The sequence below is a fragment of the Scyliorhinus torazame genome, chromosome 15, assembly GCF_047496885.1.
Source record: "Scyliorhinus torazame isolate Kashiwa2021f chromosome 15, sScyTor2.1, whole genome shotgun sequence".
NCBI classification, from domain to species: Eukaryota; Metazoa; Chordata; class Chondrichthyes; order Carcharhiniformes; family Scyliorhinidae; genus Scyliorhinus; species Scyliorhinus torazame.
In genome coordinates, this window is record NC_092721.1 from 61824077 (window position 1) to 61849956 (window position 25880).

The window sequence follows — 25880 nt, forward strand, 5'->3', positions numbered from 1 at the left end:
TACAAGCTCAGCTTATAAATGAATGTACAGTTTATTCAGATCACCCAAGTGGAGAATGATTATCCTGGTGAAGCAGCTGAGTGCTAATCTAGAGGAACAATTTACTTGAACAAAAGGTAAAAGAGTTTTCTAAAAAATGACTCTGAGAGAATTGCATTTCCTCCACAGCCAACAAATTTGCCTTTCACCTCCTTCAATTAGGGGAAAGAGGCTTCCCCTATGGGAGAAAGGGAGAAATAATTGAAAAGCCAGCAGCACATAAAATCAATTATATTTTATACATGTTGCAAATCCCCCTCTGATTTTTATTAAAACAAAATTCAAATTCTCTTTCATAGGTTCCTAGGGGAAATTAATTACATCGAAAAAAATGACAAAATGATCAAGGTCACTCACTCAAATACTGGAAAACTGGACAAAAAGAATGCTGAAAGTACTCAGAAGGTCAGGCATTACATGAAGAGAGAGAAACAGAGTAAGTGACTGGAATTTTATTACTCCCCTTCTACCACGTCCATCCTTGGGGAACGATTGGCAAGCTGGGGGACTGTAAAATCGGGTGCCATGGCACTAGTGCCATGCTTGCCTGCTGCCCCTGGTATTCTAAGCAATAATATGGAGAGCTGTCAGATGGCTTCTTGTCCATGGGTTAATTGGGGCCCAATTAATGGCTGCTAACATGTTGCAGCTATATAAAATCTTGGTTCGGCCGTATTTAGAGTATTGCTTGCAGTTTTGGTCACCATATTATCAGAAGGACATGGAAACTTTGGAGAGAGTGCAAAAAAGGTTCACCAGTATGTTGCCTAGTTTCAAGGGTGTTGATTATGAGGAGAGATTGAATAAATTAGGATTAATTTCACTGGAAAGACAGAAGCTGAGGGGAGACCTTTGTCATGCGAGAGTGCCTTTAAGAACTGGATGTTTAAGCAATGTACCTTTAAGAAAACAGTGATGTCATAGAGTGGGCGGAGCTCAGCTGAGGTCAGCCATTTTGCAGGTTTTTAGTTTCAGTTTAAAAGCAGTGACTGTGTGTTTCCAGAGAGCTGCAAGTTTGGCAGTTTGGTTTTGCTGAGAGCAGCTAAAAAGTGCCTGGCTGGTTTTGCTGAGAGCAGTTTAAAAGTAGAAAGCCAGTTTGCGACAGTCTCTGCCATCCTACAGAAACTATATATATCCTTTAACATGATGTGATACTGTTTAAAGGTGTTAAGTCTATTGGAAGTTTGAAGGAACATTTTAAGGAATTATTTACTGTTGCAATATTTTCTGAGTTATCTTTGAAGTAAGGGGTGTTAAGAGATCCAATGTTTATTTAAGATGTTAAGTTGAGTTCATGGAATAAACAGTGTTTTGTGTTTAAAAACCCACGTGTCCAGAATTGTAATCCCACACCTAGGGAAAAAACTGTGTGCTCGGAAAAGCAACAAATCCATTAAAGGGAGAGGTTGGTTGAACTCTGATACAATTTGGGGTTCTGAAAAGCCTCACCCATAACATAGGGGCAGCACGGTAGCATTGTGGATAGCACAATTGCTTCACAGCTCCAGGGTCCCAGGTTCGATTCCGGCTTGGGTCACTGTCTGTGCGGAGTCTGCACATCCTCCCCATGTGTGCGTGGATTTCCTCCGGATGCTCCGGTTTCCTCCCACAGTCCAAAGATGTGCAGGTTAGGTGGATTGGCCATGATAAATTGCCCTTAGTGTCCAAAATTGCCCTCAGTGTTGGGTGGGGTTACTGGGTTATGGGGATAGGGTGGAGGTGTTGACCTTGGGTAGGGTGCTCTTTCCAAGAGCCGGTGCAGACTCGATGGGCCGAATGGCCTCCTTCTGCACTGTAAAATCTATGTAAGGGGAGTAGATAGGCGGTTCCGAATGGTATGTTGCCTCCCAGGTGCACAGGTCACGGATGTCTCAGATAGGCTGCAGAACATTCTGAAGGGGGAGAATGAACAGCCAGTTGTCGGTGCATATAGGCACCAATGATATAAGTAAAAAACGGGATGAGGTCCTACAAGCAGAATCTAGGGACTTAGGAGCCAAGTTAAAAAGTCAGACCTCAAGAGGTAGTAATCTCAGGATTGCTACCAGTGCCACGTGGTAGTCAGAGTAGAAATGAAAGAATAGGCAGGATGAATGCGTGGCTTGAGAGATGGTGCAGGAGGGAGGGGTTTAGAATTTTGGGACATTGGGAGCGGTTCTGGGGGAGGTGGGACTACTACAAATTGGATGGTCTACACCTGGGCCAGACTGGAACAAATGTCCTTGGGGGTGCTTTTGCTAATGTTGTTGGGGAGGCTTTAAACTAATATGGCAGGGGGATGGGAACCAAATGAGGATGTTAATGGACAGTAAGGAGGTAGTAACTAAAGCCTGTAAGGAACTAGATCATGAAGTCAGCGTGACTAAGGGCAAGAGTATGCAGGGAGCAGATAATGAACGCAAAGGGACTGGTGGTCTGAGGTGCATTTGTTTTAATGCAAGAAGTGTAATAGGTAAGGCAGATGAACTTAGGGTTTGGATTAGTACCTGGGAGTATGAGACTTGGTTGAGGGAAGGGCATGATTGGCAACTAAATATACCAGGATATCGATGCTTCAGGCGGGATAGAGAGGGAGGTAAAAGGGGTGGAGGAGTTGCATTACTGGTCAGAGAGGATATCACAGCTGTGCTGAAGGAGGGCTCTATGGAGGACTCGAGCAGTGAGGCGATATGGGCAGAGCTCAGAAATAGGACGGGTGCGGTAACAATGTTGGAGCTGTACTACAGGCCTCCAAACAACGAGCGCGAGATAGAGGTACAAATATGTAAACAGATTATGGAAAGGTGTAGGAGCAACAGGCTGGTGGTGATAGGAGATTTAAATTTTCCCAACATTGACTGGGATACACTTAGTGTTAGTGGAGCAGAATTTGTAAGGAGCGTTTTGAGGGTTTTCCAGAGCAGTATGTAAATAGCCCAACACGGGAAGCGGCCATACTGGACCTGGTGCTGGGGAATGAGCCCGGTCAGGTGGTTGAAGTTTCAGTCGGGGATTACTTTGGGAATAGTGATCACAATTCCGTAAGTTTTAGAATACTCATGTACAAAGACGAGAGTGGTCCTAAAGGAAGAGTGCTAAATTGGGGGAAGGCCAACTATACCAAAATTCGGCAGGAGCTGGGGAATGTGGATTGGGAGCAGCTCTTTGAAGGTAAATCCACATTTGATATGTGGGAGGCCTTTAAAGAGAGATTGATTAGAGTGCATAACAGACATGTCACTTCAAAAATTAGGGATAGAAATGGCAAGATTAGGGAACCATGGATGACAGGTGAAATTGTGAGACTAGCTAAGAGGAAAAAGGAAGCATACATAAGGTCTAGGCGACTGAAAACAGACGAAGAATATCGGAAATGTCGGACCAATCTGAAACGAGGAATCAAGAGGGCTAAAAGGGATCATGAAATATCTTTCGCAAACAGGGTTAAGGAAAATCCCAAAGCCTTTTATTCATATATAAGGAGCAAGAGGGTAACTAGAGAAAGGGTTGGCCCACTCAAGGACAAAGGAGGAAAGTTATGCGTGGAGTCAGAGAAAATGGGTGAGATTCTTAACGAGTACTTTGCATCGGTATTCACCGAAGAGAGGGACATGAAGGATGTTGAGGTTAGGGATAGATGTTTGATTACTCAAGGTCAAGTCGGCATAAGGAGGGAGGATGTGATGGGTATTCCAAAAGGCATTAAGGTGGACAAGTCCCCACATCCGGATGGGATCTATCCCAGGTTACTGAGGGAAGTGAGAAAGGAAATAGCTGGGGCCTTAACAGATATCTTTGCAGCATCCTTGAACACGGGTGAGGTTCCGGAGGACTGAAGAATTGCTAATGTTGTGCCCTTGTTTAAGAAGGGTAGCAGGGATAATCCAGGCAATTATAGACCGGTGAGCTTGAAGTCAGTGGTAGGCAAACTGTTGGAGAAGATACTGAGGGATAGGGTCTATTCCCATTTGGAAGAAAATGGGCTCATCAGTGATAAGCAACATGGTTTTGTGCAGGGAAGGTCATGTCTTACCAACTTAATAGAATTCATTGAGGAAGTGACAAAGTTGATTGATGAGGGCAGGGCTGTAGATGTCATGTACATGGACTTCAGTAAGGCATTTGATAAGGTTCCCCATGGTAGGCTGATGGAGAAAGTGAAGTCTCATTGGGTCCAGCGTGTACTAGCTAGATGGATAAAGAACTGGCTGGGCAACAGGAGACAGAGAGTAGTAGTGGAAGGGAGTTTCTCAAAATTGAGAACTGTGACCAGTGGTGTTCCACAGGGATCCGTGCTGGGACCACTGTTGTTTGTGATATCCATAAATGATCTGGAGGAAGGTGTAGGTGATCTGATTAGCAAGTTTGCAGATGACACTAAGATTTGTGGAGTAGCAGACAGTGAAGGGGACTGTCAGAGAATACAGCAGAATATAGATAGGAGAGTTGGGCGGAGAAATGGCGAGGTGATACATTTTGGAAGATCCAATTCCAGAGCGAACTATACGGTAAATGAAAAAGCCCTGGGGGAAATTGATGTACAGAGTGATCTGGGTGTTCAGGTCCATTGTATCCTGAAGGTGGCTGCGCAGGTTGATAAGAGTGCTCAAGAAGGCTTACGGCATGCTTTCCTTCATCGGAAGGGGTATTGAGTACAAGCGTTGGCAGGTCATGTTACAGTTGTACAAGACTTTGGTTTCGGCCACATTTGGAATACTGCGTACAGTTCTGGTCATCACATTACCAAAAGGATGTGGATGCTTTGGAGAAGGTGCAGAGGAGGTTCACCAGGATGTTGCCCGGTATGGAAGACGCTAGCTATGAAGAGAGGTTGAGTAGATTAGGACTATTTTCATTAGAAAGACGGAGGTTGAGGGGATCCTCATTGAGGTCTACAAAATCACGAGAGGTATAGACAGGGTGGATAGCAAGAAGCTTTTTCCCAGAGTGGGGGACTCAATTATTAGGGGTCACGAGTTCAAGGTGAGAGGGGAAAAGTTTCAGGGAGATATACGTGGAAGGTTCTTTATGCAGAAGGTGGGTGGTGCCTGGAACGCATTGCCGGTGAAGGTGGTAGAGGCAGGCACGATAGCGTCATTTAAGATGTATCTAGACAGATACATGAATGGGCTGGGAGCAGAGGGATACAGATCCTTAGAAAATAGGCGACAGTTTTAGGTAGAGGATCTGGATCGGCGCAGGCTTGGAGGGCCGAAGGGCCTCTTCCTGTGCTGTAAGTTTTATTTGTTCTTTGAGAGGCCCTAAATGAATACTGTTCTTCAGTGTTCACAAAGGAGAGGGACCATGTTGTTGAGGAGGATAGTGCGATACAGGCTGGTAGGCTGGAGGAGGTAGGTATTCGGAAGGAAGATGTGTTAGAAATTTTGAGAAGCCCGAGGATAGATAAGGATCATAAATCCTATCCCTCAGGACCCTTTCCAATAATTTACATATGACCGAAGTGAGACTAACCGGCCTATAATTCCCAGGGTTGGATTGGATTTGTTTATTGTCACGTGTACCGAGGTACAGTGAAAAGTATTTTTCTGCGAGCAGCTCAACAGATCATTAGGTACATAAGAAGAAAAGGGAATAAAAGAAAATACATAATAGGGCACCACAACATATACAATGTAACTACATAAGCACTGGCATCGGATGAAGCATACAGGGTGTAGTGTTAATGAAGTCAGTCCATAAGAGGGTCATTTAGGAGTCTGGTAACAGCGGGGAAGAAGCTGTTTTTGAGTCTGTTCGTGCGTATTCTCAGACTTCTGTATCTCCTGCCCGATGGAAGAAGTTGGAAGAGTGAGTAAGCCGGGTGGGAGGGATCTTTGATCATGCTGCCCGCTTTCCCCAGGCAGCGGGAGGTGTAGATGGAGTCAATGGATGGGAGGCAGGTTCGTGTGATGGACTGGGCGGTGTTCACGACTCTCTGAAGTTTCTTGCGGTCCTGGGCCGAGCAGTTGCCATCCCAGGCTGTGATGCAGCCCGATAGGATGCTTTCTATGGTGCATCTGTTCAAGTTGGTAAGAGTCAATGTGGACATGCCGAATTTCCTTAGCTTCCTGAGGAAGTATAGGCGCTGTTGTGCTTTCTTGGTGGTAGCGTTGACGTGGGTGGACCAGGATAGATTTTTGGAGATGTGCACCCCTAGGAATTTGAAACTGCCCGTGTCTGTGTGGGTCTCACCCCCCCAACCCAAAGATGTGCAGGGTAGAGGATTGGCCACGCTATGTTGCCCCTTAATTGGAAAGAAAAATAATTGGATTCTCTAAATTTATACTTTTAACTCCAGATATTGTTTTTATTGAGTTTTAATTGCCTGCCATGGTGGGATTCGAACCCAGGTCCCCAGATCATTATCCTTGGTTTGCTGGACTACTAGTCCAGCGACAATACCACTCGGCCACCACCTCCCAGAACATTTAGAAGATATCCACTTGGACAGTGGAAGTGTTCATCCAGGTCATGCTTGCCTACCCCATGGAGGGATTGCAATTTTCATGGGAAACCACATCTAACAGACCAGTCAGTGCTGCTGGAGATGCACGGAAATATGTATTCCATCATCTTGCCCTGAACGCAAGGGAGCGGTGACAAGAAAGAGGTAAAGGGGGTGGGATGGATTGGATTGGATTTGGGTTATACCTATTCCCTTTCTTGAACAAGAGGACAACATTCGCCTCCCTCCAGTCTTCTGGCATTATTCCTGTAGACAGTGAGGACATAAAGATATAGGAATCCCCTGGGCCTGATGGGATATACCCTAGGATTCTTTGGGAGGCGAGAGATGAGATTGCAGAGCCTTTGGCTTTGATCTTTATGTTTTTATTGGATACGCATATGGAGTGCACTAGAATGATTGGGAGCAGGTTGATTTGATCTTAGTCTCAGACTAGTTCGGGACAACATCGTGGGCCGAAGGGCCTGTACTATGCTGTACAGTTCTATGTTCTATGATTCTGGAAAGGGGCGGAAGGGGTCCAAGTGAAGTGCTGAAAGTGGAATGTAAACCATTGAGGACCATGTCAAAAATGATGGAGGAGAATAAAGTCATGTCAGAAACATTGGTATGAAAGGTGGCATCGTCAGAACAGGTTTAACTGAGACAGAGAAAGTGGAAGAATGGAACATGGGGCTGGATTCTCTCAACCCGGGGCCAGGCCGGAGAATCCCTGCGATCGGTGCGACTCGCGCAACGCCGCCGAGGCCGGCACGGAATCGGCGCCATTGGCACCAGGGTGGTTGGCGCGGCGCCGGTCGGAGACCGCTCTACGCGGCCGGCCCACCGATTATCGGCCCGGGATGGCGAGTGGCCGTCATAGAAACGCCGAGTCCCGCCGCCGCCGTCCACACCTGCTCTCAGCTGGCGGAAACTCGGCGTTGAAGGGGCGGGGTGCAGCCTGTGGGGGGGGGGGGGGGGGTCCGATCCTGGGGGGGGGCCTCCGATGTTGCCTGGCCCGCGATCAGGGCCCACCCATCAGCGAGCCGGCCTCTCTGTCTGGGGGCCTCCTTTCCTACGCGCTGGCCCCTGTAGCCCTACGCCATGTTGGGGTAAGGTCAGCGCGTTGAAGGAGGCCACTGCGCATGCGCGCGTTGGTGCCGGCGCCACTGCGCATGCGCGGATCCCACGGCGCCCATTGCTGTCCCTTAATCCTCAGCTCAGCCTGTTCACACAACCTCGTAAAATGCAGCGCCATTTACGACGGCGTGGACATTCTGCCGCGGGATTAGAAAATCCCGCCCAGTGTCTTTACAGTAAGTGTGTTGGAGGGGAATTGTAGTCAACATGGCTATGGATATTAGTGGGCTGACATTGGGGTTTTTAAGATTATAATGGCCTAAACTTTCCATTCCGGGTCTAGGTCCTGTGACAGGAGTGCGAACTGGAAATGTTTTGCACAGTGGAGACTGATGGCAATGCAATTCACACCTATCGTGCAATTCCGACCTCATTAATTCTGCAGTCGGTGCTTTCCTGACTTTTTTCACAGCTTGCTGGGCTGGATCGCACACGTCCCACCGGCATTTACGAGTGCCGTATTTCAAAGGCAACCGGACATCAATTTATCCATCAGGAAGAGTTGGCCCGCCAATCACAGGAACTCCAGCCCCCAGATTCAGTGACACATTCTTGCAAGTCCTTCTGAATGCAGTGAAGGCCAAGAGGGCTGTCATCTACACACAAAAGGAGTGGAGAAAGCCAAGATGTCCCACCTACCCAGCAGGAGACAAAGTCTCCAGTGCCTAGGACCTCCACCAAACAACTGGCCTGCAATGCCACAATATAGTAATTAGGTAATTTGGACATTCTGAATTCTCCCTCAATGTACCCGAACAGGCGCCAGTGTGATGACTAGGGGATTTTCACGGTAACTTCGTTGCAGTGATAATCTAAGCCTAATTGTGACAATAATAAAGATTATCATTACATGATTGACCCCCAACTTCTCCGCCAGGATAAGTGAGCCCTGAACTGTTCACACTCATCTCACTGAATGGTACAGAAGACATGGGCATCAGTGGCAAGGGCACCATTTGTTCAGCCCATGTATAAAAGAGTTGTACTCACCATTATAAGGTTATGCCTCATAATCCCACTGCAATCCAGAAAGGACAAACAGAGAGTTTAGGTGCTCTCTGGAAGTGGGGGGGGATTAGCAGCCACTGGTAACAACGTGCCTCTGTGAGCCTTAGTCTGCTGTCTGCATGGGCTCACCATTCTGGTATCTCCTGCCCCAGAACCTGTGGGCCAACCTACAATCACATGGCACACAATCCAGTGGGTGATTTGCAACACTGGAAGCATGGGAAACATAGATGAAACCCAATGGCTCTCAACTCTATCTCCTCTATTTTCGCAGGAAAAGCAGAGACACAATCAGTGAGAGAGAGAGAAGACGATGGGAGCTGCCCTGACCTCCAGAACCTTGAAGGAGTGGGAAACCCAGCTGGCTGGTGAGAAGTCAGACCAAGTCTGTGGAGATGAAGAAATCAGTGGGCAGCCTCCATCCAATAAGAATCTTTGCATGCCATATAGAAATCGATGGGTCATATCTTCCTCCATGTTGGTGACAGCTGTGCACACACTTGGTCACTCTTCGCTCACTTAAAGGTGTTATGGGCCAGGGTTTAGAGAACCCAAAAGTGTATCATGGAGTTCACCTGACCCACAACTTTCAATAGATTGTGGTGTGGGGAGCACACGGCCCACTCTACAGGTGTGGTACAGCAGAAATGAGCTTTGCTTGGGCTCTCCTTTACCACTTGAACAAACCCCACTGCCTTATCCTGTTTTACCACATCAGCCTTCCCAGTTTATTTTCTTCAACCACCAACATTGTGACTTCACATGGCCTAGTTTATTACAGTGAAAATATTTGAAACATTTCATTTCTTTTCCACCCTCCTGGATTTCTTTTTTGATCTGAGGTACACTCTCCTTATTATCTCCCATCAGATCACCTTTACCTTTACCACTTGAGTATTTCTCATGTCCCCAGTTTCTATCCCTCACAGGCTGAAACTGATGTCGGAAACCAACTTTGATTTATTAACTAATTCATAATCATTTGCCATTTCTGCTGCTAATCTCGCAGCTTTAACCCTCTGTTCTTCCACATGAGTTCTCACTACATCAGGAATTGAATTTTTAAACTCCTCCAAAAGTATAATTTCTCTGAGAGCTTCATACGTTTGGTCTATTTTCAAAGCCCTTATCCACCTATCAAAATTACTCTGTTTGATCCTTTCAAACTCCATGTATGTTTGACCAGGTTCTTTCCTTAAATTTCTAAATCTTTGTCTGTAGGCTTCAGGCACCAGTTCATATGCATCAAAGATGGATTTTTTCACATCCTCATACGACTCAGATACCTCCTCCGGTAGTGATGCAAATACTTCACTAGCCCTACCTACCAGCTTTGTTTGAATCAGTAATACCCACATGTCCTGTGGCCATTTCATCTGTTTAGCTACCTTCTCAGATTAAATGAAAAAGGCTTCTACCTCCTTCTCATCAAACTTTGGCAATGCTTGGACATATTTAAATAGATCCCCACCAAGCCTTTGACTGTGACGCTCTTTCTCACTATCCTCATCACTATCACCAAACTGTACGTTTCCCTTTACGCCTGCCAATTTTAACTGACTGTCATGATTCATGGCCATTTTCTGAAGTTCAAACTCTATCTCCTTTTCTTTTTCCCTGATGTGTATCTCCCTTTAACTCTCTTTTTTCTCTCTCTCTCTTTCTTTTTCCTCTCTACCTCTTTTGTATTCAAGCTGCTTTAATTCTTTCTCATGTTCCATTTGTTTAATTTGTAACAAAATTTTTGCCATTTCCAGTGAGTCAAACTGTATCTCAAGCAACTTTAAATGCTTAGCCACCGCCATTACCTCATCTTTTCGCATTTTGTCAGGTAATGTTAACTGCAATGTTTTTGCCGAATCTTACAGTCTGCTTTTAGTCTCCGTCCGTAAGGTACTGCGTGTGACCATCTCCACCCCCAAATACGTGAGCCTCTGAAAGAGCCACTGTCCACAACACACTCCCCACTTAAACTAGAATACCACATCTGATATGCTCACTCCTCACTGTCTTTAAGTTCACTAAGCCAATCCAATAGATAGATTGTATCTCCCTCGAGCCCCCAATTTGTTATGGGCCAGGGTTTAGAGAACCCCAAAGTGTATCATGGAGTTCACCTGACCCACAATGTTTAATAGATTGTGGTGTGGGGAGCACACGGCCACTCTACAGGTGTGGTACTGCAGAAATGGACCAGTATTTTTTAAAGCAAAACAATCTTTATTCTATGAACTCAAGTTCAACGTTTTTAAATCATACAGTGAACATCTTAGCAACCATCAATTCAAATATGACCCCAAAGAATACAACACTAAGTAATCCTTAAGTTGTCCTTTTAACACCCATAGGATTGAAAAAAAACCTTTAAACAGAAGCACATCAGGTTAAAGTCACTACTGAGAGTAGTTATTAGTTTTAAATCACCAAAGGATCTGTTTTGTTATGTACTCTGGGATAACACAGGCTGCAACTCGATGCAGCTTTGACCAAAAGATATTCCAAACTTATGAGTTTGACTCTCCTGCTAATCTTGCTATAGTAACTCAGTCTAACTAACCAGTCTGCTCTAAGCCACATGGTGGGTGTGATGCTTCTGATCTGCCCCTGTCCTACTCGCTAAGTGTCGCCTGTGGAAAGAGACAGAGCAATGTGTGCCCTGTCCTTATATATGGGTTGTCTAATGCCCCCTTGTGGTAGTGTCACCTCTGGGTGTCTTGACGGCCCATTGGTCATATCCTACTCTCAGTGTTCATTAGCTGTATGTCTGCATGTCATGACATCTCTGGTGCTCACTCTAATGTTTATGTAGTCGTAGTGTATTTACATTAACCCCTTGCGTATTTACAGCGATGCACATCCCCCTTTTTTCGTGTTACATAGTTTCTGTACAGTGTTAAAGAAAAATTGAACAAAAACAGGTAAATAAGTGATGACATGTACAAGTTATGATGACTGTGAGGGTTATGCAATAACAAATAATAGTTATGAGTCCAAAGTTCATGAATTTACACGGTCAAGAGGTTTTCTTGTGCTGTTATGGAAGTGTCGATCTTGATGTTGTCATTCCCTTGTGAACGCCGTCAGTGTCCTGGTGTTTTCGTAACCAAGAAGTCATCAGGTGGTGTTCAAATGGTCAAATCACTTCATTGTCTGAGTGGACTCTTTTTTTTTATGCTTGTGGTAGCAATTCTTGATGACATCTTTCCTGAAAGCTGGTTTGCTTGTCCGTACTGGAGCAGACGTGAATTGGTAAGATGTGTTGACATGCCATGCTATGTTTGCACTCTCGCCATTGTTCTGAGCTGAGCAGTAACATTGTCCTTCATGGGCAGAGTTGTACCATGTCGTACCAGTTGTTGTTCTATTGTTGTTGTCATTGTTGATATTGACGTGCTTGTTGTTGTGTTTGTTGCCTCTGGTACGCTTCTTGTTGTTGTCTTTGTTGTTGTTTTTGTAGATTTTGTTGTTGTGTTTGTTGCGCTCAATGACCACACCGAGTGGAGAATTCGAGTCCTTCACAAAGTTACTTGCGTCAGTGTCCTTTGTGGCATCTGCTGTTTCATTGAGCGTGCCGTCTCTGATTCCTCGGCGCTCCCCGTCTGGAGTCATGTCGGGTTCACTTGAATCATCTTTGGCTTGTCGATGCTCCCCGTCTGGAGTCCTTTCTGATTCACCTGAATCACCTTTGGTTTCTTGATGCTCCCCGTCTGGAGTCATTTCAGGTTCTTGTGGAGAGGCTCGAGTAGATGAGGTTTGAATTAACGTGGTGTCACTGGAGTCACTAGTAGCCTCACTTTGATTGCCGAATGCCTCTGTACATACTAGCTGAGATCTGTCAGTCTCGCTGAAATGTCGCAAATCTTGTATGGGAATTGTGAAGCCTTTGTCACTTGTCGCACATACAGTGGATAGACCTTCAGTGTCTTCTTGTCGGTTAGATGAGCTGGGTAAACTAGCAGAGTCTTCTTCTGGCGGCTCAAATAATCTGGGTAGACTGCCATAGTCTTTTTGTTGTTCACGTGAGCGTGGTAGACTGTCATAGTCGGCTTGCTATGCACTTGAGCATGGCAGACTTGCATCGTCTGCTGCTGGTTGCTCAGATAAGGTTTCTAGACCTTCATGGTCTTGATCATGCAAGGACTGCGCTCTGGAGTCTTGCGTTGCTTCTATCGTGGAGTCTGTCAACGAGCTCGCTGTGGAGGCTTGTGTCGCTCTCTCTGTGGAGTCTGGCATCATTCCCCATGCGGAGTCATGCAGTGGTCTCGCTGTGGATTCTGTCATCACTTTCTGTGCGGAGGCGGGGATTCTTAGTGGTGCGTGGACCACTCACTTGGCGTCAGGCCGCTCTCTGTAGGCTTGAACCGCTCTCTGTCTCTCGGCGTTAGGCGGCAGCAGAATCCTGCACTCATGGGTCGGGATGTCGTCTATGCTGGGCTGAGGATCCTCAAATCCGAAAAACTCGTCCATAACTGTGTCGGATGCTTCAATGTACAACACATCTCGTTGCGATTCAGATTTGGTACTGAGGTCGCCACGTCCAATGATGAAATCATCGTCTGAGTCGTAATCTTCAAGGACTAAATCATCTCTTAGGGCGGTGCTAACTGCCTGTTGCAGGGTTCTGCAGAGGTTACTTTCAGCTATTGGTTGAAGTTCAGGCATTGTGCTGTCGTTACAGGTGAAAGAATTGTGTTTCTGGCTTTAAAAGTTTTTTTCACTATTTTCGGACATTTCCCCTTTAAGTGGGCGTGGTCCGGGGCCTCTGACGTCATGACACTTGTGACGTAGAGCGTAACAATGGATTGCGCATGTGGAAATCGCTTTTCCTTTACTGTGCGCTCTTTGCGCAACTGCGCATGTGTGGCTTCTCGCACATGCGCAAAACACTGTTTCGCCGGTTCGCATCTTCTCGGGAACTGCGCATGTTCGACTCCTTGCGCAAGATGGCTGCCAATCAAAATTGCTGTTTGCTTCTTGCAAGCCTAACTTTGCCTCGTGGTGAGTATAGGCGCCAGTTTTACCTATTTCTGTTGTGTTCACCTCGCAGTAGTTGTCAAACTTGTCCAGGACTGTCTGGAAGTCTCTCTTCTCCTGCCCTTGAGAGTACTTGAAGGAGTTGAAGATTTCTGTTGCACTTTCACCCGCAGTCATCTAAGTCGGATGCTACCATGTAAATCTCAAATCCCTGCTTGAATGCACGCCAGTTGGCACTGAGATTGCCGTGGGCTGCTGAGGAACCGGAATCTCGATCATCTTGCCTGGGTGCTGTTGCTGGTAGTCACGGATCTTGCTGAGTTGAACTATATAGAGTCAACAGGCACTACTGGTACCATGTTGTGTTATGTACTCTGGGATAACACAGGCTGCAACTCAATGCAGCTTTGACCAAAAGATACTCCAGACTTTGAAGTAAGTTCAATTAGATATATTGAATGTAGCGCACAAAGACTCCGTGAGAAGAATAGAGTGAAGTCGATGAGGCTTTATTAAGCGTGTCTGTTCCCCCGCAGCTCGATCGTAAACTGGCCTGCGGGGGAAGACTCCGGCTTCTTATACTCCGCCTTCAGGGCGGAGCTTGAGGTCAACGGCCAACCAGGACCCGGGATCTGTCAGCCAATGACACTAGGGCTTCCAGTCCCACATGACCCCCAATACATACTACCACATTGAACCATTAGCACAGTTCTCTATGAGTTCGACTCTCCTGCTAATCTTGCTACAGTAACTCAGTCCAACTAACCAGTCTGCTCTAAGCCACATGGTAGGTGTGATGCTTCTGATCTGCCCCTGTCCTACTCTCTAAGTGTCGCCTGTGGAAAGAGACAGAGCATGTGTGCCCTGTCCTTATATATGGATTGCCTAATGCCCCCTTGTGGTAGTGTCACCTCTGGGTGTCTTGACTCCCCATTGGTCGTATCCTATTCTATGTATTCATAAGCTGTATGTCTGCATGTCATGACATCTCTGGTGCTCCCTCTAGTGTTTACTTAGTCGTAGTGTATTTACATTAACCCCTTGCGTATTTACAGTGATGCATATCACCACAGGATTGATTTATTCTTTAGATTAGAGAGAGAGTGACTAATACCCCTTCTGGCTGTGACTGCAGCTATCCAGCTCTGAAAACGAAACTAAAACATACCCTGCAGCAAACAGCCTAAAACGAAAGTAAAAAGCTGACAGACAACCCAGCTCCACCCACACTCTGACATCACTGATAAACACCCATTTCTTAAAGGTACATTTCTTCAACATCCATTTCTCAAAGGTACTCTCACATGACAAAGCAGGAAGGGGGCAAGGGAACAAGAAGAGACATTGTCCAGAGGATTAACCAGCCCACAGAGGACTGAGGACATTGGGAAGGAAAAAGAGGCATCACAGCAATCAGCTGCATTCTCCAACAGTGAAAGACACACATCTCATTGAGTACTGGATGTAAGGCCAATTCTCACACTCTGGTGGGCAACCATGGAGAACCTGTCCACTGCAGGTGGCTGCAGTGCCAGCCAAGCTCTCAAGCACTTGGGGGACTACTGAGGAAGAGGCATCTGCGATGTCCAAGTCGGATGATGAGTCTCTGGGATGGGTTATCCACGAGATGATGGGGAAGCTGCGGGGGGGGGCAGAGGAACATCATGCAGAGGTGTTGAAACCCTCAACAGAGCGACACATTAAGCAATCCGTGCACCTGCTCTGTGATGAAGTGATACTGACATGTGCACGCATTGAGGTCTCCATGGGAAGGCAGTACGGAGAACCAGTTCCAGCAAAATGACGAGTTTCTACAGGGATGCACACAGACTTGCACTCCATGGCTGTAGCCATGGGTGAACATTTGTTGTGGCTGTGCGAGAGAGGGATGCAGCCCCTCAACCTCGCTCCAGGTCCCCCTTCCCCTCAAGGAGTCAGGCAGGGGTTCTCGGGTACCCATAAGGAGGAGGAGCAGCTTTTGGATATTCCCGGGACTTTCACTCAGGACTTATGAGGGTTTCAGGTCCTTCGAATGCCCCTTGCATGTGACCCCTTCAGCTATGTCCTCTATGATGGCAGAGGGAACAGCTGCCCCATAGCAGGACAGCCAACATAAGTTGGAGCAGTGCAGAACGTGGAGAAGGCTGCCAAGGTGATCCAAGGCAACAGGGTAAACTGATCAGCAGGCGGCCTCCACCCCTGCTGTGGGTGTCAGGGAGCACTGAGAAGAAGTTTACACACAAATTTAAGATGTTTCCATTTCACATTTGGTTCCACGGGTGCACTATGATTGTAAATCTTATGGCACTTTTGTAAATATAGTCCACTTGCACTTAAAGGATGTGATTTATTTGCAATGTACTCTTTAAGTCTGTATGTTACCCCTCACCCCCTCACCCACACTCACCCCCTCACCCACATCCTCCCCCGACAACCACTGATGCCCAAGTGCAAGTTTTGAACTTCCAATGGTTACCCTTCAATCCTCCCCCAACACTCCATCCCATATAGATGAATGTCCACTTCCCCAACCTTCCTGAGGTGCTCACCCCCGTGACAGTAGATCTTCCCATCCTCATTCTGCCGACCCCCAGAATCCACTTCCATTTTCGTATCCCCGCCAACAATCATCAGTGCCTCTTCCCCTGCCATCGTAATGTCTCACCCTCCCACTCGACTAGCTCCCAATGACCCCTTTAATCCTCACCATCCCTTCTTTTCACCAATCTCCTCAGTTTTCCCCCTCGGACCCATCAATTGATACCATGGACTCCTCCCTCTGAAACCCTTTCTCTTTTTCCCCCCCCATGTCCATTCACGCATGCACACCACACCTCTGCCCACATTCCAGAATGGCACTTCCCCACCCTCCCCCACACTCCCACTCCAGACCACCTGATGCATTCCATGACCATAGGGTATCTATTTGTTTCCCTACCACACACAACCTCCCCCTACCCCCCCCCCCCCCTCTAGGTCTCTAAACCTGCCCCACGTCTTCATTCCTCTCCTCCCTGTCTAATCCCCCACCCCCAGCATAGAACATCACCACCCAAAGTACAACCTGCAGTTGTCCAATTGCAGCTTGAAAATCCACCTCCAGGAAGCTGCTGCCCCAGGAAAATCCATGTGGCTGATGCTCCACCCACCCACTGCTACACATGGTGTTCCAGGGTCCATGATCATTGAAGGCCTTCATCCCAATTTCCGCTAGCTGCCAGAGGCTTTCTTTAGATAAGTAGTAACGTTTCAATGCCACATTTGTCCAGACATTTTCTGGTCTGGGATGAGCACCTCCTGACTGCATGGATGGTTGGACCGGGAGCCGATTCTGGTCAGGCCTTCATCTGCATTCCATTGACGGGATGCAAAAATGGTTTCACAACAATCTTTTTGGGGAATGATGCCAGGACAGGCAGGAGCGCACGTTCCCACCGTCAATTCAAATCGACTTTTCAAGCTTCCACCACCCCATCTCCGACCACTAAACGCACCCCGGGGGCACTGGAAAAGTCTGCCCACTGTTTCAGGACTGTATCTTCTGATTTATAAGATAATTACAGTTTTGGACTGTACCTTTAAATGTAGTCACCATCATGTATAATAAATAATTATGGGTGGGAAGAGAGGTTGGAGATCTTAATGAAGATGCCTTGTGGTATTGGAGTGAACACCCAAGGGAAAGCCTTGGGGGAGTGCATGATGTGGAAAGGCTTGAGGGAGGCACCCGTCACCCCCTCCACCTCCAATTTCTCGTTCCTGAACTGGTGGGGGGGGCTCCAGGTTCACGCCGACCAGCGTGGAGGTGATGACGGCCTGGGGAGTTGGCCGCTGGGCAGGCGATGGCGTGGCCGCAGTCTGAATGTGTGGGGAGAGGTGTGTCTTGGGTTGTGTGTGTGTGTGCGCGCGCGGCGAGGGGGGGGGTGGTTAGAATGGGCTGGGCTCCGGGGGAGTGTCGGGAGGGGGGTCCGTGCCGGGGAGGAGGATGGGGGGGGGGGGTCCGTGCCGGGGAGGGGGATGGGGGGGGCCCGTGCCGGGGAGGGGGATGGGGGGGGCCCGTGCCGGGGAGGGGGTAGGGGGGGGGGTCCGTGCCGGGGAGGGGCATGGGGGGTCCGTGCCTGGGAGGGGGATGGGGGGGGGGGTCCGTGCCGGGGAGGGGGATGGGGGGGTGTCCGTGCCGGGGAGGGGGATGGGGGGTCCATGCCGGGGAGGGGGATGGGGGGTCCGTGCCGGGGAGGGGGATAGGGGTCCGTGCCGGGAGGGGGATGGGTGGGTCTGTGCCGGCGAGGGGGATGGGGGGGTCCATGCCGGCGAGGGGGATGGGGGGGGTCCGTGCCGGCGAGGGGGATGGGGGGAGGGGTCCGTGCCGGGGAGGGAGAGGGGGGGTCAGTGCCGGGGAGGGGGATGGGGACTCCGTGCCGGAGAGGGGGATCCGTGCCGGGGAGGGGGATGGGGGGTCCGAGCCGGGGAGGGGGATGGGGGGGGTCCATGCCGGGGAGGAGGTTGGGGGGGTCCGTGCCGGGGAGGCGGTTGGGGGGGTCCGTGCCGGGGAGGGGGATGGGTCCATGCCGGGGAGGGGGATTGGGGGGGGTCTGTGCCGGGGAGGGGGATGGGGGTGGGGGTCCATGCCGGGGAGGGGGTTGGGGGGGTCCGTGCCGGGGAGGGGGATGGGTCCATGCCGGGGAGGGGGATTGGGGGGGGGTCTGTGCCGGGGAGGGGGATGGGGGTGGGGGTCCGTGCCGGGGAGGGGGTTCCGTGCTGGGGAGGGGGATAGGGGGGGGGGGGTCCATGCCAGGGAGGGGGATGGGGGGGCAAGTGAGTCGGTCCACCTGGCCAGGTGCCAGCCTCCAACAGTTGGACCCATGCGGTCCATGCCACCTGGCTGTGGGAAAGGACGGGATGTGGGCAATGATGAATGTCGTCGTTCCCCCCCCCCCAACCAGGCCGTCATGTTTTCCGATCATCCAGCGATGTTGGCCGCCGTGGCGGCAGCCGCTAATGTCCATGTTGCCCTGGATGAGGAGGAGGAGGAGGAGGAGGAGCGTGCCAGAGAGGCGGCGCAGCCTGCCGCAGAGGGGCAGGCGGCAGCCGCCCAGGCTGGAGGGACACCTGACCGACAGGACGAGGAGGGGGAGGAGGACGTCGCGGCCCCACGGCAACGGAGGCACCCGAGGGCGCCCCGTGTGTACCGGCCCCGGCAGTCATACCAGGACCTCACGGGCCGGGAATGCAGGAGGAGACTCCGGATGAGGCGGGAAAGCGTGGCACACATCTGCCACCTGCTGGTACACTTGTCACCGCGTGGCACTGGCGGGGGACACCCTCTTCCGGTGTCCGTCAAGGTTACGGTGGCCCTGAACTTTTATGCAACGGGGTCATTCCAGGCACCGAGTGGGGACCTGTCCGGCATAGCGCAGACATCGGTGCATCCGGGCAGTAACAGATGCCCTATATGCCATGGCGCACCGCTACATCCGCTTCCCTGTGGACCGGGTCAGCCAAGATGCCCGGGCCGTGGGCTTCTCTGCCGTGGCCAGGTTCCCCATGGTCCAGGGCGCGATCGATGGGATGCACGTTGCCGTGCGGCCACCTGCAGATAACAGGGCCGTGTTCACCAATAGGAAGGGGACCTATTCGATGAACATACAGGTGGTCTGCGACCACCGCATGATGATCCTGCAAGTCTGCGCCCGTTACCCAGGCAGTGTATCGGTCAGATAGGGTCGGCCGCATCATTGTGGTGTGCTGCGTCCTGCACAACATAGCCCAACAGAGGGGCGATGTGCCGCAGGCAGAGGAGGGTGGAGTGGAGGAGCAGCAGGAAGAGGCGCAGTCCTCCCCAGATGAGGGAGATGGGGGCAATGGACAGGGCAGATGGGCTAGACACAGGCGGGTGGCTGTCCACCGTTACCGGCTGGCCCAGCGGGCATGGGACAGACTGATAGCCGCCCGCTTCACTGACTAGATGGGCATGGGAATCGGGTAGTATGGCCACAGACCGCACACCATGGCAACAGCCGACCACCCACACCCCCCACCCATCCACCCACCCAGCACCCTCACCCCCCTCTCCAACCCCACCCACCCCACCCGCATGCACACCACCCCCCCCATTGTCGATCCACCTGCGGCACAACGGCCAGGCTCACACAGTTGCGGGTGGACGCGTGTCTATTGCAGGCCATGGAGGATGATGACAACCCGCCCTGCGGTGATCTCCTGGCTCCACATCGTTGGATTATGTCTGACCCATGGCCACAGTACCACCATCCACCCGCACCATCCCTGCATGCGCCTGTGACACTGCAGCGCACGGTCCCGTCATCTGCCTGGGGGGATGCTGATGGCGGCCCAGGGGGAAGGGGGCAGACTCACCTGGGGCTGAGGTACGACCACCCCTCACGCACACACTTGCGCTCAACGTACATGACACCCCCGCACGCTTTGGACAGAGCACAAAGGCAGCTTCTGTAGGTGTAACATTGACTTTAATAACCAAACAAGTTCATGCACGTGCCCTAGCCCCTAAAACTCATCTGTGCCCTGCACCCGTGCCAACTTACTCAGTGTCTAATTGTTTGGCCTTACGGGCCCTTTGACTACGTCTACGTGGTTCCCCAGACGGTACAGCAGAACTGGAGGTGGACTCCTGTGATTCCTGCCCTCTGACACTGGATCCCTTTGGCGGCCGTTTCCTGGGGCGTCCTGGCCTAGATGGGCCAGGCTGTGGCCCGGGCGACTGGGATGGCGAACTGCCAGCCTGTCCTGCCCGTTGCCCACCCGATGCACCTGGGAAGTGGGGGGGGGGGGGGGGGAGTCCGAGGTGTCGCGGTGTTCCGGGACCTCCCCTACAGGGGGAGCCGGGACGGACCACACCACCTCCTCCTCCCTCGGGGTGCCCGATGGCCCCCAGGCCTCTACATGGGTGGGGGATGCGAACGGACTGGCCATCCGACGCCCCCCCGACATCTGGAGCTGCCAGTCCTGGAGGCCCGTGCTGGTATCGACAGGGGTCTGCAGGTTTGCAGCCATGGAGCCCAGGGGGTTGGCAAACCCTGTCTGTGACAGTGCGACGCCGGCACGCACATGGCCACTGGCGCCGATGCCCTCAGCGATGGCCTGCAGAGACTGGGCCATGGCCTGCAGAGACTGGGCCATGGCCTGCAGAGACTGTGCCATGGCCTGCTGAGACTGGGCCATGGCCTGCTGAGACTGGGCCATGGCCTGCTGAGACTGGGCCATGGTGTTGAGCGCCTCTGCCATCTGGCGCTGGCACTGACTCATGGCCTCCTGTGAGAGTGCAGCCATGTCCTGGGCCACAGACGCCGCCTGCACGGAAAGCCCCAGGCCTTGCAAACCGTTCCCCATGCCTGACACCATCGCACCCATTGCCTCCACAGCGGACGCCACCCGTGCGGTGTCGGCCTGGGTGGCACGCATGACCAGCACCACTTCCAGCTCCTGGACGCGGGTGGACTCCTCCACCTGCGACTGCAGCCGCCGCAAGCCGCCCGTCACCCTCTTCGCTCGTCTCCGGGTCGGTGGTTGCATCGGATCTATGTGTGGGTGTGGAAACTCCAGGAACCCGGGATCCATCTGGGCGCCAGATGTTCGCTTCGGCTGGGCTGCACTCCGACCGCCCGGCCCCTCTGCTGCTCCTACCTCCACCTGCTGTACCGGGACGGCTGTGTTGTGCGCACCAGTGAGTGTACCAGACGCCTCATCACTAAAGTGCCCAACCGAGGTGAGTGTTTCTGCGATGGTGGAGGGTGTTGGTGACAGCAGTGGCGTTGTGTCGTGCTCTTCGTCCCACTCTGAGTCCATGGCACTTTGGGGTGGGGGTTCGTCTCCACCCATCCACTCTGAGTCACTGTCCGGTATTTCGTCTTCCTGGGTAGTGCTGTCCTGGGTAGTGGTGTCCTGGGTAGTGGTGTCCTGGGTAGTGGTGTCCTGGGTAGTGGTGTCCTGGGTAGTGGTGTCCTGGGTAGTGGTGTCCTGGGTAGTGGTGTCCTGGCTCGGATGTGACGGGGGCCTGTGGCTGCCCCCCTCGTCGCTGGGTGGCACACACCTGCCTCGTCGCTCCCGCACGTGACGGGGGTGTCGTCTCCCTGTTGCTCCAGGTCTCTCCGTCTCCTGTGGTGTGCGAGGGGCATCCTGCGGGCATCGCATGCCGGAGGGTCCGGGTCTCTCCGTCTCCCGTGGTGTGCGAGGGGCATCCTGCGGGTGTCGCATGCCGGAGGGTCCGGGTCTCTCCGTCTCCCGTGGTGTGCGAGGGGCATCCTGCGGGCGTCGCATGCCAGAGGGTCTGGGTCTCTCCGTCTCCCGTGGACTCCGAGGGGCATCCTGCGGGCGGTCTGCATCTGCGGGGATGGGTGCCTCGACGTTTGCTCCTGCGATACACAATGAAGCATGCATGGTTAGACACGCAGGCAGTGATCAGGTGATATGGGGGAGGGGGGATATGGGGGAGGGGGGATATGGGGACGGGCTGTCGGTGGCTCACTTGCTAGTACGCCCCCGACCTCTGCATCAGCAACCTCCCGGTCGTCAGGTCCGCCAGCCAGTTCCAGGGCCCTTTCCTCGTGTTCGGTCAGTGGCCTCTCATCAGCGGGGCCTTCTCCAGTCCTCACATGCTCCCTATTGTTGTGTGCGCGCTTCTCCTGTGGCGGGGGGGTGGGTGGGGGTGGTGGCAGGGGTAAAAGGCAACAGTGTTAGGCAGGTAGATGAATGCACGCCATCGGTTGCGCGTGCATTGCAGAGGTTAAGGTTAGGGCTGGATTCACTGGGGGATATGGGGGAGGGGGGATATGGGGGAGGGGGGGATATGGGGGAAGGGGGGATATGGGGGAGGGGGGATATGGGGGAGGGGGGAATATGGGGGAGGGGGGATATGGGGGAGGGGGGAATATGGGGGAGGGGGGATATGGGGAGGGGGGATATGGGGGAGGGGGGATATGGGGGAGGGGGGATATGGGGGAGGCTCACCCTGCCTGCTCTGACGAGGTCATTCACCTTCTTGTGGCACTGGGTGTCTGTCCGTGGTGTCGCAGCGGTGACGGCCTCTGCCACCTCCCTCCACAGACACCGGCTGTGGCGTGGGGCAACTCTGCGGCCGTGCCCGGGATGCAGGGCGTCCCTCCTCTGCTTATCTGCGTCCAGGAGCGCCTCCACATCGCGTGACTGGAACCTAGGGGCTGAGCGGCGGCCAGCCATCCAGTCGGGTGTTCCGGTCGGGTGTTCCGGTCAGGGTGGTCTGGTTCAGACCGGCATCGCTGCAGTATTTGATTTAAATACACCCTTTTGATGCTACTCACAGGCTCCTGGCTGCTCACACTGCTGACTGCTCACTGTGTCCTCTAAATATTCAAAGAACTGCTGGAGATGTGGGAGCCCACCCAGGCCACCCCAGGAAACCCTCAGACCCCAGCGGTATCATCAAGGTGATGGATATGGCCCCACTCAATAATTGGCCCACCAGGTGTTGGCATTCCTCAGTACACTGCTCTGAAACACAACCCCACTATGGAGGAAGTAGGGGATTATCAGAGCTCACCCCAACCAAAGGACACCTACACCAGTGTTTTTCAAACTTTTTTGCCCGGGACCCATTTTTGCCAACCGGCCATCCATCGAGATCCATGCCAGCCGAACATTGCGACCCACGCCGGTCAACATTCGTAACGCACCATTTTCACTTACCTTCAATGTGACAGGTGAGCCTGCTTGATCCTAATGATCTCACCTGCTTTGTTATTCAATGTTACATTTCTGATAATGTAACTGCATCCGTTATGTAACTGCATCTGTTATAAAGAATAAAGCGTTTGTCCTGGAACTCGCCATGTTTAGTCTTCAAATGTCTTCAAGGTTTTGAGGGTCTTAAACTTTCATTTGCCAGTGCTTCCCTGAACGCAGCACACATGAACTTTGAATCCTGATTTGCAGCAGCACAATTAATAAACCTGAAGCTTAACTAATCATCTTTATGCTGCTTTGTTCCTGTTTACAGCTTCATCTTCATGGGTTGTTCACCAGAGGCCCTGAAGTTCACACCAGCACTGCCGGCAGCTACAAGATAGAGGAATCTCCCTCGCATCCAGAACACATGACATCTGCGAATGGGGAGCGTGATCTGTTCTCTGCTGCCACTTCTGGTGGGAGGACTTTGTCGTTTACTGAAAAAAAATGGCCGTGGACAATGCACTGAAGTCAGAAGGAGGCGGTCCACTCCACTGGGCTCCGAGCCTGCTCACTGCACGATCCGGTATGCATGCATGTGATGGCCGGCAATCTCAAATTCCAAACAAAGAACAAAGAAATGTACAGCACAGGAACAGGCCCTTCGGCCCTCCAAGCCCGTGCCGACCATACTGCCCGACTAAACTACAATCTTCTACACTTCCTGGGTCCGTATCCTTCTATTCCCATCCTATTCATATATTTGTCAAGATGCCCCTTAAATGTCCCTATCGTCCCTGCCTCCACTACCTCCTCCGGTAGTGAGTTCCAGGCACCCACTACCCTCTGCGTAAAAAACTTGCCTCGTACATCTACTCTAAACTTTGCCCCTCTCACCTTAAACCTATGCCCCCTAGTAATTGACCCCTCTACCCTGGGGAAAAGCCTGGCCGGCATTTTAAAAAGTCAGTCCCGGCCGTTGGGCGTTCCTCCTGCGATTGGGAACACCGCGAACGATCACGCCGCGATCCTGAAACCTGCCCACGACCCACCCGCGGGTCGCAACCCTAAATCTGAACACCCCTAACCTACATCATGGCCTTAGGAACCCTCCCTGGCACTCGGCCCCTCTCAGGGCTGGGGCGTCACCAGTGACCCCCACCCCTCAGAATCACGAGATGTCTCCTCCTGGTGAGGCTGGCAGCACTGACTGCCCCTACCACCTCCTCCCAGATGCTGCTCGGGAGGACACTGCAGCCCACTCTGGGGGAGAGGAGTCCACTTCAGACTCCCAAAATCAGGGGGCAGGTCTTCTCTGAGCCATCTTCGTGATTGCAATGAATGTGATGTGTGGTGAATGGAATGCTAATCAGCTGCTCCAGCTTATCAGGCTCTTTCATGCTAATTCTGGTCGCAGTGGTTACACCACCTCCTGGGTTGGGAATTGCTTCCAATTCACGCTGGCAGAGTGCTGGCCAATTTGCATGTCCTGAATCGTGGAACGAATAGCATCTCCAGTGGGAAATTGAATTGGACACGATTCAGTTCTGGCAGGAAGTCTCCCAAACTGAGAATTCAGCCTGAGATCTTTTTCATGAAAAGGTAAAAGATAGCACCAATGCCATCTATAAACCTAAGTGAGGGTAATGATTGATATGCATATGAGAATTAATGAAGTGTTATATTGTTCTTAATCAAAATCCGTATGCAATAACTGGATGCAAAGAAAAACTTTCTCCTCCTTGTACCTATAAGAAGTACCCATCCAGAGATGTACATCAAGGCTAAATCATAATTCTCCATCACCTCAACAACAGAGTCAATGCAGCCCAGAACGCACGTACTGTAACCACACGTTGCATGTCATTAGTGGGCCCGACCCAGTATTCTCCAGGCCTCCGCGATGCTCCACCTCTGATGGGCCGATTTCCCGATGGTGAGGTTCACTTGGGCTTTTCAAAATAGTGAAACAGGCGTCGTGGCTGCTGAGGGAGAGGGGTACGGAAAGTGACCAACATTGTAATAGTTTGCTGATAGTTGTGACGCTGTCTAGGAGGGGCTTCTGCCAGGGGTGTGTGTGGGGGGGGGGGGGGGGGGGGGGGAGTACCGGGGGGGGGTGGCCAAGAGTTGGGCTGTGGGATCGGGGTGGACGGGCTGGAACACCATTGCCGTTGCCGGCAAGGCAGCCATGCAGTTGCACTCGCCACTGACTGCCCACTGTGAACCTCGGTCCAAGGGTTGTATAGGTGTCCCCCAAGGCCACTCCCCTAGGTGCCCTCTGACCCCAGTCAACCCACCAGCTGTATGGGTACGCTCCATCACAACCAGTGCCATCTTGTTGGCTGGGATGAGTGTATGTGGGGAGCGAAGTGTGTATAAGCAGCTATAGCTTGTCAGCTTCCCGAGTGTCAATCACGGACATGGCGAATCACGCACCATTTTTCATTGGAATCGATTGTGTTCCACGTGCGCCGATGCTAGCCCCTCCATAGTTGCTGAATTGATCCAGGTTCAGCGCCAGTTTTGCTGTTGCGCAAGTTCACAAGTCCTGCGTCAGCGTCAACACTTAGTCTCAGAAACGGAGAATCCTGCCCCCTGGCTACAATCTTTCATTTGA

The 25880-nt window shown here is 51.6% G+C and overlaps 1 protein-coding gene across 1 annotated transcript in view; it reads right to left on the reverse strand.

The window, feature by feature from the left end:
* myo16 (myosin XVI) overlaps positions 1-25880 on the reverse strand; it is an 875686-nt gene that overhangs the window by 537983 nt on the left and 311823 nt on the right. The window lies entirely within an intron of this gene.